Here is a 14172-nt window from a genome sequence, read left to right on the forward strand (position 1 = left end):
TCTAGAAGTCAGATTTGATTGTGAAAACAGTTTCTCACTATGCCAGTGATGTTCCACATTTCTTCCCAAATGTGGGTGGAAATGCTCACCGAAAACATATATTTAATAGGAGGAACTTTCTTATTCAGGTGCTGATTAAAAAATATTTTCCCCAAATTTACATTTTTGCTTAATGACAATATAAAAACAAGACATATATTTGTGCCTTATATCTGATGAGAATAAAAAAGAAATATATTTTATAACCACAATGTAAAAAGAATTATAGGTGTACACATCTGTTTTCCTTTAAAATAGAATCTAATGCAGTACTAATGTATTTCTCAGTTTTTGAAAATTCATTTCAGTTTCCAATTGATACTAAATGCCTCTATTTTGTATATATGTGTGTCTCTCTCTCTATATATACATATATATACACATACCTGCATTACAGGCATATGGGTGGATAAAATAAATGAATCTAAGAAGTCCTCAAATCTATTTTAAGAATAAAAATTTTAAAATATTACAATAATTCCACTTAATTCCATACCAGCTAAGTCGATTAAGTTTTTTGTAATGATTTGAAAATAATAAATCTATTCATTAAACCTTTTATTTTCAGAATTACTTACATTCACTTTACATTGCAGGGTTATAACCATAAGTAGAAGAAATCTTTTCTTTTCTTTGCACTATACTGAAGATCTGTTTTAACAGTGAGAAAAATCCATTATATTTTTCTTCATTGTACAATTTTAATAGGGAAAAAAGGATGTTCAGGTTTTAAAAGTTTCCCAGGTACTTATGTGCTCGGATAACCACAAAAGTACTTTTGTTTAAAATCTCCTACGTGACATGCAAATGATCCTTATAAAGCAATGCTTGGTTTGCCCTATTTTAAATTAAATTCCTGTGACTTTTTGTTAGTCTACTGGATAGGAACATGAAATCTGACATATTGAATCAGCCCATTGCTCCATCAAGTAGACTATGTTGCTTCCAATAATATCCTATAAAATGAGACTTCAGAGAAAAATAAAGTACATTGCACACTGTGAATTTTGAAAGATCTTACCTAATATTCCTGATTCAGCCCAATGTAGACATTACACTGTGAACTTTAAGGTAAGAGAAATGCAAAATTTTCACATTTCCTTTACCATAGAAGTACTTCAAGTAAGTTCCTTATATCCAACTTACAGTAATTTATGTGGTAAATTTTCTTTAATGTTTCTTTATCTTTATTGTTGAGACCATTACAGATGTCCCCCTTTTAACCCACTGATTCCCTCCACCCATATCCATCCCACTCCCGGACCCTCCCCACAACAATGTCCGCATCCATGGGCCATGCCCATAAACATACAAGTTCCCTGATTAATCTCTCCCCACCCACAGCCCCCTCCCCGCCTTTCCTCTGACATCCCTCATTTTGTTCCAAGCTTCTGCGTCTCTGGATCCACTGTGTTCATCAGTTTATTTTATTATATTTCACATATAAGTGAGATCATGTGGTACTTTTCTTTCTCTGACTGGCTTATTTCACTTAGTATTATACTCTCTAGTTCCCTCCATGCTGTGCCAAAGGATAAAAGATCCTTCCTCTTTACAGCTGCATAGTACTCCATGGTGTAAATGTGCCACAGCTTTTTTATCCACTCATCTACTGATGGGCACTTGGGCTGTTTCCAAATCTTAGCTATTGTGAATTGTGCTGGTACAAACATAGGGGTGCATAAGTTCTTTGTGATTGGTGTTTGGGGTTCCTTAGGATATGTTCCGAGAAGTGGGATCACTGGGTCAAATGGCAGGTCAATTTTTAATGTTTTGAGGAACCTCCATACTGCTTTCCATAGTGGCTGCAGCAGTCTGCATTCCCCTAGCAGTGTACTAGGGCGCCCTTTTCCCCACACCCTCGCCAGCACTTGTAGTTCGTTGACTTGTTGATGGAGCCATTTTGACAGCTGTGAAGTGATACCTCATTGTGGTTTTAATTTGCATCTCTCTGATGATTAGTGACATTGAGCATTTTTTCATATGTCTCTTAGCCATTTGTATGTCCTCTTTGGAGAAGTGTCTATTCAGGTCCTTTGACCATTTTTTAATTGGATTGTTTGTCTTCCTTTTGTTAAGTTGTAAAAGTTCCTTATATATTTTAGACATTAACCCTTTATTCGATGTGTCATTGGCAAATATGTTCTCCCATACAGTGGGCTCCCTTTTCGTTTTGAAGATGGTTTCTTTTGCTGTGCAGAAGCTTTTTATTTTGATGCAGTCCCATTTGTTTATTTTCTCCTTAGTTTCTCTTGCCCTAGGAGATGTATCAGCAAACATATTGCTATGAGAGATGCCTGAGATTTTACTGCCTATGTTTTCCTCTAGGATTTTTATGGTTTCATGCCTTACATTTAAGTCTTTCATCTATTTTGAATTTACTTCTGTGTATGGTGTAAGTTGATGGTCCAGTTTCATTTTTTTTGCATGTGTCTATCCAATTTTTTAAACACCGTTTATTGAAAAGACTGTTTTTACTCTATTGTATGTTCTTGCCTCCTTTATCAAATATTAATTGACCATAATGGCATGGGTCAATTTCTGGGTTGTCTGTTCTGTTCCACTGATTGATATGTCTGTTCTTATGCCAGTACCAGGCTGTTTTGATTACACTGGCTTTGTAGTAACAAATGTAACTTGATATCAGGTATTGTGATCACTCCAACTTTGTTCTTCCTTCTCAGGATTCCCATGGCTATTCAGGGTATTTTTTGGTCCATATAAATTTTGGAAGTGTTTGTTCTAGATCTGTGAAATATGCTGTTGGTATTTTAATAGGGATTGCATTGAATTTATAGATTGCTTTGGGTAATATGGGCATTTTAATGATGTTAATTCTTCCAATCCATGAACATGGTATATTTTTCCATTTGTTCATATCTTCCTCTATTTATCTTTTCAGTGTCCTGTAGTTTTCCGAGTAAAGGTCTTTTACATCTTTGGTTAAGTTTATTCCTAGGTATCTTATTTTTTAGTTGCAATGGTAAATGGGATTGTTTTCTTAATTTCTTTTTCTAAGAATTCATTATTGGTGTATAAAAATGCCATCAATTTCTGGGTGTTAACTTTGTATCCTGCGACTTTGCTCAATTCATTTATTAAATCTAGTGGTTTTTTGGTGGAGTCTTTAGGATTCTCTATGTACAATATCATGTCATCTGCAAATAATGACAGTTTTGTTTCCTCCTTTCCAATTTGGATGCCTTTTATATTTTCTTCTTGTCTGATTGCAGTGGCTAGGACTCCCAGTACTATGTAGAATAAGAGTGGTGAAAGTAGACACCCCTGTATTGTTTCTGTTGTTAGGGGAAATGGTTTTAGTTTTTGCCTATTGAGTATGATGTTGGCTGTAGGTTTGTCATATATGGCCTTTATTATGTTGAGGTATGATCCTTCTATTCCCACTTTTCTGAGAGTTTTTATCAAAAATGGGTTTTGGATTTTATCAAATGCTTTTTCTGCATCTATTGATATGATCATGTGATTTTTATCTTTCAATTTGTTTATGTGATATATCACATTTATTGATTTGCGAATATTGTGCCAGCCTTGCATCCTTGGAATAAATCCCACTTGGTAATGGTGCATGATCTTTTTAATATATTGCTGGATCTGATTTGCTAATATTTTGTTGAGGATTTTAGCATCTGTGTTCATCAGGGATATTGGCCTGTAATTCTCTTTTTTATAGTGTCTTTATCTGGTTTTGGAATTAGGCTAATGCTGGCCTCATAAAAAGAGTTTGGAAGTGTTCCTTCCTCTTGGATTTTTTGAAATAGTTTGAGGAGGATAAGTGTTAATTCTTCTTTGAATATTTGATAAAACTCCCCTGTGAAGCCATCTGGGCCAGTGCTTTTGTGTGCTGGGAGCCCTTTGATTACTGCTTCAACTTCATCAGCAGTTATCGGCCTATTTAGACTTTCTGACTCTTCCTGATTGAGTTTTGATAGGTTGTACTTTTCTAGGAATTCATCCATTTCATCCAGGGTGTCCAGCTTGGTGGCATATAGTTGTTCATAGTATTCTCTTACAATCCTTTGTATTTCTGTTGAGTCAGTTATTTCACCTCTTTTGTTTCTAATTTTGTTTATTTGTGTCTTCTGTTTGTTTCTTGATGAGTCTGGCAAAAGGTTCATGAATCTTGTTTATCTTTTCAAAGAACCAGCTCTTGGTTTCATTGATCTTTTGGTCTCAATGTCATTTATTTCTGTTCTAATCTCCATTATTTCTTTCCTTCTACTTACTCTGGACTTTTCTTGTTGTTCCCTTTCTAAGTTTTTAAGTCGTAGGGTTAAAGAGTCTATTAGAAGTTTTTTTTTTGTTTTTTGAGGTAGGCTTGTAGTGCTATGAACTTCCCTCTCAGGACTGCTTTCATTGTGTCCCTTGATTCGGAGTTGTGTGTTCATTTTGATTTGTGTCCAAGAAGTTTTTTATTTCTTTCTTGATCTCTTTGGTAATCCACTCATTATTTAAAAACATGCTTTTCAGTCTCTATATGTTTAAATGGTTTTTAGTGTTTTTATTGTAGTTGATTTCTAATTTCATGCCACTGTGATCCGAGAAGATGCTTGATATGATTTTCATCTTCTTGAACTTATGGAGACTTGTTTTGTGTCCTAACATGTAGTCTGTCTTTGAGAATGTCCCATGTGCACTTGAGAAGAATGTATATTCTGCAGCTTTAGGGTAGAATGTTCTGTAAATGTCAATTAAGTCCATCTGATCAAGTTTGTCATTTAGGCCCCAGAGTCCTCAGTGGGGAGACCCCACAGCTGAAATATCCCTCTGGACCTTCAGCTGCTGCCTATGGGAGCCCAGCCAGCCCTCTTGCATCCACACTTTCTACCAGTATCTGTGGGGTCTCCACTTTTCCTCCTTGGTTACGAGGGTGCACTCCACTCATCTTCAGTTGGATTTCAGGATGGTTTTCAGGATGATTTTTCTATGTTTTAGTTGTAAATACAGATTAGTCCTGGGAGAGTGTCAGTGTAGCTTCCACTCAGTCTGTGGCCATCTTGGATCTCCTCAAAATTTTGTTTTTATTAGATTGCATGTTTACAATACATTATAAAAATGGTAACAGTTTAATTCTGTATGAATTTAATTCTGTAGCTGCCGTAAAAGTTGTTTTGATGGTGATTATTTTTTGAAAATGTTTATGTGGCTTTAAATAGCTTTAGCTGATCTAAACTGAGCAGGATTCCTTTCAGCTTATTTTTCTATGACTAAAAGTTTGGCTGTTACTTTAACGCCATCAAAAAGCACCTGCCTAACTTAGTTACAACTAAAATGAAGTAGCACTGAACTGATAATCCTGGAGGCTGAAGCAAAGTGACTTCATTTATCACATTGCAGTCAGCAAAATAAATTTTTTCATAGTATCTCATTTTGAGAGCTACTTCAAAGAATAATAGATACTTATATAAAATACTTATATGAGAAACAATAAAGATAGTATCCACTCAATTAGATTTTTGAAAACTACATAATGTTTTGCAATAATTTATACTTGTTCAGACATAATACATTTTATTTTGCCTCCACCTTAATTCAAGTACAGAAACTAGTTATTATAAGTTGAAAGTTAATTTTTCCCACAGAACCCTTGGAATAAAAATATCTGAATCCCCCTCTCCACTCCTCTGAAATTACATTTTCACTCTCATGCTCTGTACTACCATGCTTAATTTAAGGTCAAGGAAATCTGAGAATACATGATTGTTTAATCACATTACCTTGGGTGAGGTATGGTAAGACCAGATCCAGAATCAAGAAGGAGAGACTGGCACATTTAATGGTTTATTAAACTTACAACTCTCTGGGGAAGGACAGAGACCTAGCCAGGGCCACTGGGGAGAAGTGCTGGAGACTGTCAGAAGGCAGAGAGAGAGCTCTGGGCCAGCACCTTTACTGTGGTTTCTGTGGGAAGAAAAGACTGAAGAAGAGCAGACAGACTCAGAATGGTTCACTATGTTTGAAAGTAGCACCCTCACAATACTTATATCCACTGTGGCTATTACAGTATATAGTTTAAAACAAAGGACTCCATCTAGTCTTTCCCATTTATTGGCATACAGTTATTCATGTTATCCTCATATAATCCATTTTATTTCTGTAATATCAGTGGTAATATCCCTTCTTTCACTCCTGATTTTAGTAGTTTGAATCTTCCTGTCTTTTTTATTGATAAGTCTAACTAAAGGTTTTCAATTTTATTGATCTTTTCAAAGAAACAATTTATTTTGGAGGGGTTTTTTCACTATTGTCTTTTTATTCTGAAGATCATTAATTTTCACTGTAATCCTTATTAAGTGTCTCCTTGTGTTTATGTTAGATTTAATTTGCTCTTCTTTTTCCATTATCTTACGGTGAAAGCTTAGGTTATTGACTTGGGGTCTTATTTCTAAAAATATAGATATTGTTTGTTTAGTGACTTTTCTGCCTAATGCTATAAATTCTGTATCTTTGTCATGTGTAGCTACTGAGTTTCTACTTGGCTTGTTTACTCTTTAGTTAATGAGCCGTCAGAAATTTCCTTGTGTGGGAGCAATAGGTCTTCTTGTTTTGATGATTCAGTGTGTAAATGTTCCGGCATGCCTTCAACACAACCAGTGCATAATTCTGCTTTAATATGCTTCTTGCTTTCATAGAACTTCACAGCCAGTCACAGCTGAGAGATTAGGACCTTCTTAGGGCTTTCCTGAATATGTGCACAGCTATATTTAAACATGAGGCCTCAGGATTTTTTAGGGGGGTTCAAAATTCCGATAGTCATCCTATGGCTCAGCTCCTTTCCTCAGCTATTCCTTCATCTATCCTTCACCTATGATGTTAGCATATTTGACAAATGTGCTGCAAGCCTCCCTCTCAGAAGCTTTTATTACTAGGTCAAATAAAGACAGGCCTTTTGTTTGGGGTCTTCAGGGAAACACAGGGAGGTCAAATGATGAATTTTTTCTTTGAGAATGAAGCTTTGAAAGAGCTTTTACCCCATTTTTCTCCCATTTTGACTAAAATTACCCAATTATGTTCATTTCCAAATTAAGAGCTCAGGGGCAGGGGACTTAAATAACTTCTCTAAAAAGGAGGTAACTAGTGCTTTGTACACAAGACCTATCCACAAAGTATGAATAAATCTCATAATTCTAAAATTATGCCCAACTACTGTCCTTTTGAACCAGTTGTCCATAATTATTAAGAAGCTTTCTATACATATAAATGTATTATGTATCAGATTCAAATTTCATAGCTTGGATATAACATGGAATAAAATTTGTGCTTTTAAACTATATCAACTTGATTATAGTTTTTCAGAAAGTCAATAAGTTTGATAAATTTTGGCTATATGGATTTGAATAGCAGGTGTTTATTCTACATTCATTTGAGAATGACTCTGAATAAAGAGTGAAATATTTCTTTTAGTTTTCTCACTTCCCTCAAGTGATATATACACACTTTTCTGAATTGCTAGGCCTTTCTATTAAGTGTGGTATTTCACAAAGATGCCTGGTTTCCATTTTCTGAAAGAGGGAGCTGGAGTATGAATAGACGCTGACCTGATGTCACTCCTCTTTGATCATTCTGAAGCGGCCGGCATTCTTTACTGCACAATAGGCAGAGTATATGTGATGATCGAGATTGTGCTGACAAGGAAGGAAAAATTCAACTTGTGATTTCTCTATTAACTAAAGACCTTAAGTCAAGACCTTTTCAAAAGGCAGAAAAGATTAATAGAAAATAATATTAGTTCTCTGTTTCCCAAGGCTTTTGACAGTTCTAGATGGGTAAACACTTTTCTATATTTCTTAATATAAACAAAAGGCCATGAAATGTTCCTATCTTTGCTAGTTAATCTATCAGTAGAGGCAATGATTGGTTAGTTAACATATTTAAAAAGTAAAATAATTAAAAGAATAAATTTTCATAGTCATAACATAAAATATTCTTTCTACATTCACTTAACTCAAAACATTTATTAGAATTTGCATATTTAAGTACATACATCCAATACTGTGCTAGTGCTATCAAGTCACACAATCTCTCTCGTCCCTGTCCTTTCTTATTAATTTTCCGTACATTTTTTGAACTCTTAATTGCTCCAAATGCTGTATTTAAAACATGGATAAGCTATGCATTTTGGGTTCATGGAGTTTACACTGTAATCTGGTAGATATTAATAATAAAATTATTAATTCTGAATCCTCCCTTTATCTTTCAGGCTTCTTTTCTCAAGCTACCCTACTGACAGTCATTTTACATTTATTAAAAACCACAAATGCATTCATTAAATACCCTCTCCTTTCCAGATACCAGTTTTTTAAAGTTAGTTACTTTGTTTTAAATATTTACTGAGATTTTATGACATGCCACACATTGAGCTAAGACATTTAAATGTCTCATTTTATTTAATCTTTAGAAACCCCTATAAAGGTTCATGTAGTGTAATCATTTTCTTGGTGAAACAACTGAGCCTGAAAGAATTTAAGTAATTCCAAAGTTAGGAATATTTTTAGCTTTTAGCAACAGAAAACCTATATAACATAGATTGAGATGTATATATTTTTTAATAGAAACATGTATGGAAGTAGACTATTGCTGGAATTGGGTTAGCAGTTAATTCACGTGAGGGTTAGAACTTTGCAATCATCCTAGTTCTTTCCTCAATATCAATATAGCTGCCCTAGCTCAATTTATTAATTCTCATTCAGGCTAAAAGGCAAAAGAGGTCAAAGTAGCAATGTCTACAGCTTTTATTAGGAAAATAAAGTTAGAAACCCCTCAGAGTCTTCCTACACTGTACTTGAACTGTGTCACATTGCTTATCTTTGCTACTCTTAATTTCACAAGAGTCTGGGAAAGCACAAGTAGATAGCCATAGAGTAGTCTGGAAAGGAAGAACAGATATGGAAATGAATGATTGATCAGCCTACTAAGTCAGTTTCACCTACTTTATTGTCACCTACTAACCTACCAGCATAGCCAGAAATGTATACTTACTTATCCATACTTACTCAGATGTGACCACAATCTTAATATTGGTGGTTATTATACTCTTGGATATTTTAAAGCCTTTATTACAAAAATAAGTATCCTAAAATAACATACTTTAGTCTTTGACTTCTGTTACACAATATTACACTATACGTAATCTTCTCAAACTTGCTTTTGTTTTTCCTTAATATATTTTTGAAAGTCTTCCATAGGGATACCTGCAATGCTAATTCATTCAATTTTACAGTTAAATAGTATTCTATTGTGTACATATAGCCAAATGTATCAGGAATGATCCATACAATATCACTCTTTCTAAATCGAAATGGTTGTATATCATCAATTTCAAATGACTTAATGTGGTAAATATCCATTCTCCTTTGGAAGGACATTTAGATTAAATTGTTTCCAAACAATACTTATAATAATACTTGGCAATATGAGGATCAGATATCCCAAATACAATGAGTAGGATCTCTTATTTGTATACAATGAGTATGATCTCATTGTATTTGGGATATCTGATCCTCATATTGCCATTCCATTGTTAGCAAAATAGAATCTGTAGCACATAACCTCTCATTGTGTACCTGTTTACTTAGGGGCCAAAGAGGTATAATGACACCCTTCTCACAGGTGTTTTAAGGGTTAATTAACTACATGCTTGGAAGAAAGGCTATACAAAGACTAAATATCCATATTCATTAAAATGTGTCTTAAAATAATGAAAATCAAAGTAATTCTAGTATAATTCATAAAATAAAAACATGGCAAGGTCTTGGCTCTTTATTGTTCAAAATGTCCTTGTGCTGAAGCCTTTACATTTTCTTCTTCCTCTCTCCTTGTCCCTCTGTCTCTGTCTCTTTTACACACACACACACACACACACACACACACACACACACACACTCTCTCTCTCTCTCTCTCTCTCTCTCTCTCTCTCTCTCTCTCTCTCTCTCTCTCTCTCTCCATCATCCCTATGTTAACAGCTGAACTACAATTCTTAATCTGAACTTCATCTATGTGTATTTGCTCTTCAGGTTTCAATCAAATCATGTTACCTTAGGGTCTTTATCTTAGCTGAATGATGCCATATTAAACACTTCAAGAACTTCACAATATAGGGTTTTATCACATTAAGGCTAATTAAAAGTGATTAAGCTACCTGTAATTAGTAGCATATTATAGCAGCAGTATGTGAAACTATTTCAAGAATAGTGGGAACAAATAAGGGAAAAATATTTTGCAATGTACTGGGACATTTAAAAAATGACAGTGACTCATCAAAATTGCATGATAAATAATGACTACAAAAAATTGATTTGTTTTGTATAGACTGGATAAAACAGAACTTGGCAACCCTAAGTAATTACTAAGGATTCTTTGTATCATGACATTTTAGAAGTCTGCCAAAAAAGCAATGGAAGGCTCTGATAGGCTGTGTAGGTTGATTCAGTTTTTGTTTGTTTGTTTGTTATTTGCTGTGTAAGTGAAAAGAGAAAAACAGAGTACACAGTAGTTAGCAAAAATATTGATATCTCAAATTACAATTGAAAATTGAGTTACACATTAACAATATTATCTGTTTCTCAAATTATCTCTTCTGGGATGATTAAGTTTTTGTTGTGTGGTTATTATGTTGGTTGTGTTTTAATGAGGCATAAAAGAGTAAAAGTGTATTCAAATGTAGACTACCAAGAGAGCCTATTGAACATCTGCATACAGCTTATGTCACTTGTTTTCTTAAAAATGAAGGACAAATTAAAGATTATGTACGTCTTGAAGGTTTGGAGAATCAGTTTCTGTATGTGTTCAGAATCAAGTTTTTTCTGTTCAATATAAGATATAGAAAGTCTACTATTTCACAAGACTGTTCAAGTTAAATGACACATAAGGTTAATTCTGCTGTCAACATATACAACATTATGCACATATGTGTTAAGTTACTTGGCTCTAAGAATTTGTCAAGCACTTATATATTTGGCATTTTTCCAAAATTTAATTTTATAGTTTTTTTTCCTCTCTCAGAAATCTCACCCACTCCCTTGATATAATTCTCAATTCTATATCTTCACACAAAACACTTTCTATCTGTATATTTAGTATTTCTACCAGATATACAATTGACACCTTGAAACAGTTCCGATTCTTTGTCTATAAGCAACAAAACCTGAATCTGACAAAAGTATCAAAAATAGAAAAAAGTAAAGGATTTACTTATTTCAAATAATTGGAACAAATCTGAAGAAGCAGACTTTTGAAAGTAGAGAAATCAAAATAATTTCAGGTATCTGGTAGCAGGAATTAATGAACAATATCTTTAATGCCTCTGCATTAGAATGAATTAGCTTTACCTACTTTTTTTCTAGCCTTTCCAACATCAAAGACAAATTCCCTAAAGTGAGAACTGCATTGGTGATCTCGGGTCACAGACATGTGATACAGAGGGGACAACGTGGAGCAGAGAAACACAACTCACCAAAATTAACCACAGTGGGGAAGGAGTAGTGTTCCAAATGTATTACCCAAAAATGGAGGGAGGATTCTGGCTAGTTTAAAACAACATTTTCCATCATGTGATCTATAGCATATCAACATTCCAAAATCAAACCTACTCTCTTATATCCCTGAAATTGCACCTTAGCTTCATCGTTCACCTGTACATGGAATTTTAACTTCAGAGTCCGGCTCACTTCATCTAGCTATTAATAACAAATACATTCAGGTACTTACTACAAAAGCCTACTTACTTTCCAAATTGATTTTTTTAACTTTTTATTATCAAACAAATTTAGACTCCCATAGTAACTTCAAAAATTGGTAAGAGACTTATTAATTGCAGTTACTTGAGTTCTAGAAACAGCATTTTAACATATGCATTACCATACTGATCATCAAAGATTATGGTAGTTAATAGTATTAGACATATGAGACATTTATAGTGCACTCATATTTAAAATTCATAATGCCAAATAGGACCTTAGTCTGCTGACCGATTCTCCCACACTTCTATAACCCAGTGTTATATAAAGCTAAATACAAAAATCAATAGTCAGCTTTTATAAAATGTTATAGCAATTTGACAGAGTAATGATAAGGCTGTTCAAACTAATAAAATTGGATTTATATATTATATATCTTTTAATTTGTTTTCCAAATATTTCATTTTTATTGTATTTTATTTTTTTAAATGTTTTTATTGATTTCAGAGAGAGGAACAGAAAGAGAGAGATAAAAACATCAATGATGAGAGAGAATTATCCATCAGCTGCCTCTTGCACGCCCCCTACTGGGCATCAAGCCCGAAGCCCGAAGCCCGGGCATGTGCCCTGCGGGGAATCTAACCTTGACTTCCAGGTTCATTGGTCAACACAACCACTAAGCCACAGCAGCTGGCCCTTTTTTATTGTATTTTACATGCTCATGAGAGATTGAAAGTTAAAAACAAAATGAATAAGCAAGTAAACAATTGCACTTCACCATAGATACTGAAAGAAGCACTGCTTAACCCATTAAATCTTCAGTTCTCTTAGAGAACTATTCCATGTCTTCCTTCTCTCCTCCATACATTAGAACATTTTCCACATTTCTCACCATCAGCTAATAATTTTGCTCCATTTTTTCGCTGGGAATATGGAAGGGGAAATCCACTTTCCTGCTAACTCTCCTCCTCCCCAATCCCATAGACATCTTGTCACTCACTTTAAAGAATCTGTGTCCCTTCGCTCTGCTCCACTTTCCAATATGATGGGTAAATTGCCCATGTTCTTATCTAAGAAGAGCCTCTTCACATGTCTCCTTCTAAAATATGTCTATAATCAAACTACTACCCATCAAGTTTACCGCTACCACTTTGGTACAAGACAATATAAATTTTCCCTGAGCTATTAAATTAACTTTCTCAATGTTCTTCTTACCCCACTACACAGCAGCCAGAAAGTTCCTTTTAAAATGTAAACATGACCATGTCAGTTCTGTGCCCAAACCTCCAAAAGCTCCCTGATTTCTTTTCCTCCAACATGCACCTTCCTTCTTTTGCTCCAGTCACTTTCACCTGTGTGCCGTTCTTAGAACTCTGCAATCGCAGGTCAACATTGTACACCCTGTTCCAGGGCCATTTATTCTCAGATAGCTGTAGCACCTACTCCTTCCTTCCCTTTCCTCTTGTCTCTGTTCAAATGTCACTACTGAGAGGAGCACTTCACTGACCACTATATTTACAATGGAAAATCTCCCAATTCCCCTTTATTTTTTTATCTTTACTGTTGAGAGTATTAGATGCCCCCCCATTCCTCCTCAAGAATCAGAAAACCTGAATGGACCAATAACAATTAATAAAATTGAAGCAGTATTTTTATTTTCTTCATCCTCACTGGAGGATATGGCCAATGATTTCAGAGAGAGGGAGAGAGAGAGGAACATTGATGTGAGAGAGAAACATCAAAACATCAATTGGCTGCTTCCTCCACATAGGGGGAGACTGGAGACAGAACCCACAACCTGGGTATGTGCTCTGACCAGGAATTGAATGCACAACCTTTCTGTGTATGGGATGACACTCCAGCCAACTGGCCTGGCCAGCTCCCCTTTCTTGATTAGTTTCTACACATCACTATCAGGGAGAATATATATTTCCTTTTTAAATTTTGCTCAGAGAGACTGGGGATTTGCAAGAGTTTTATTTTTGAAGCTATAAGTTTGGTTCATAATATTTTTTTCCAAATTGTTTTTAAAAAACAGCTACTTTTCATTAGTTCATCTCTTTTTTTCCTTCATGTTTTATCATGGGCAACTATAAGAAGTCAGAACATTATGCATTTTTCTTGGAAATCCTTCTAGCTAGGCCCATGAGCCCAATAAGTACCCTTTCTAATGTCCCTCATTATAACAGGTAACAGAGAATTAAAAGAAAACAAAAACAAAACTGCACTACAGCATATACAAGATCCCCTTTATTTTACAGTTCCCAATAACAATTCCTTCAGTTATTCAAGCTCTCACTAACAATCTCTTTCAGGCCCTTACATATTTTCCCAATGCTCTACTCAGTGCTTTTCCAGCATTTAATAATAGTCTCCTTGATAATCTTCTGCCTTCTGCTGCCATCCTGTCCCAAGATAATGGCATATCACTTAGCTTTCT

This window comes from Miniopterus natalensis, chromosome 3 (assembly GCF_054644295.1).
Source record: "Miniopterus natalensis isolate mMinNat1 chromosome 3, mMinNat1.hap1, whole genome shotgun sequence".
NCBI lineage: Eukaryota > Metazoa > Chordata > Mammalia > Chiroptera > Miniopteridae > Miniopterus > Miniopterus natalensis.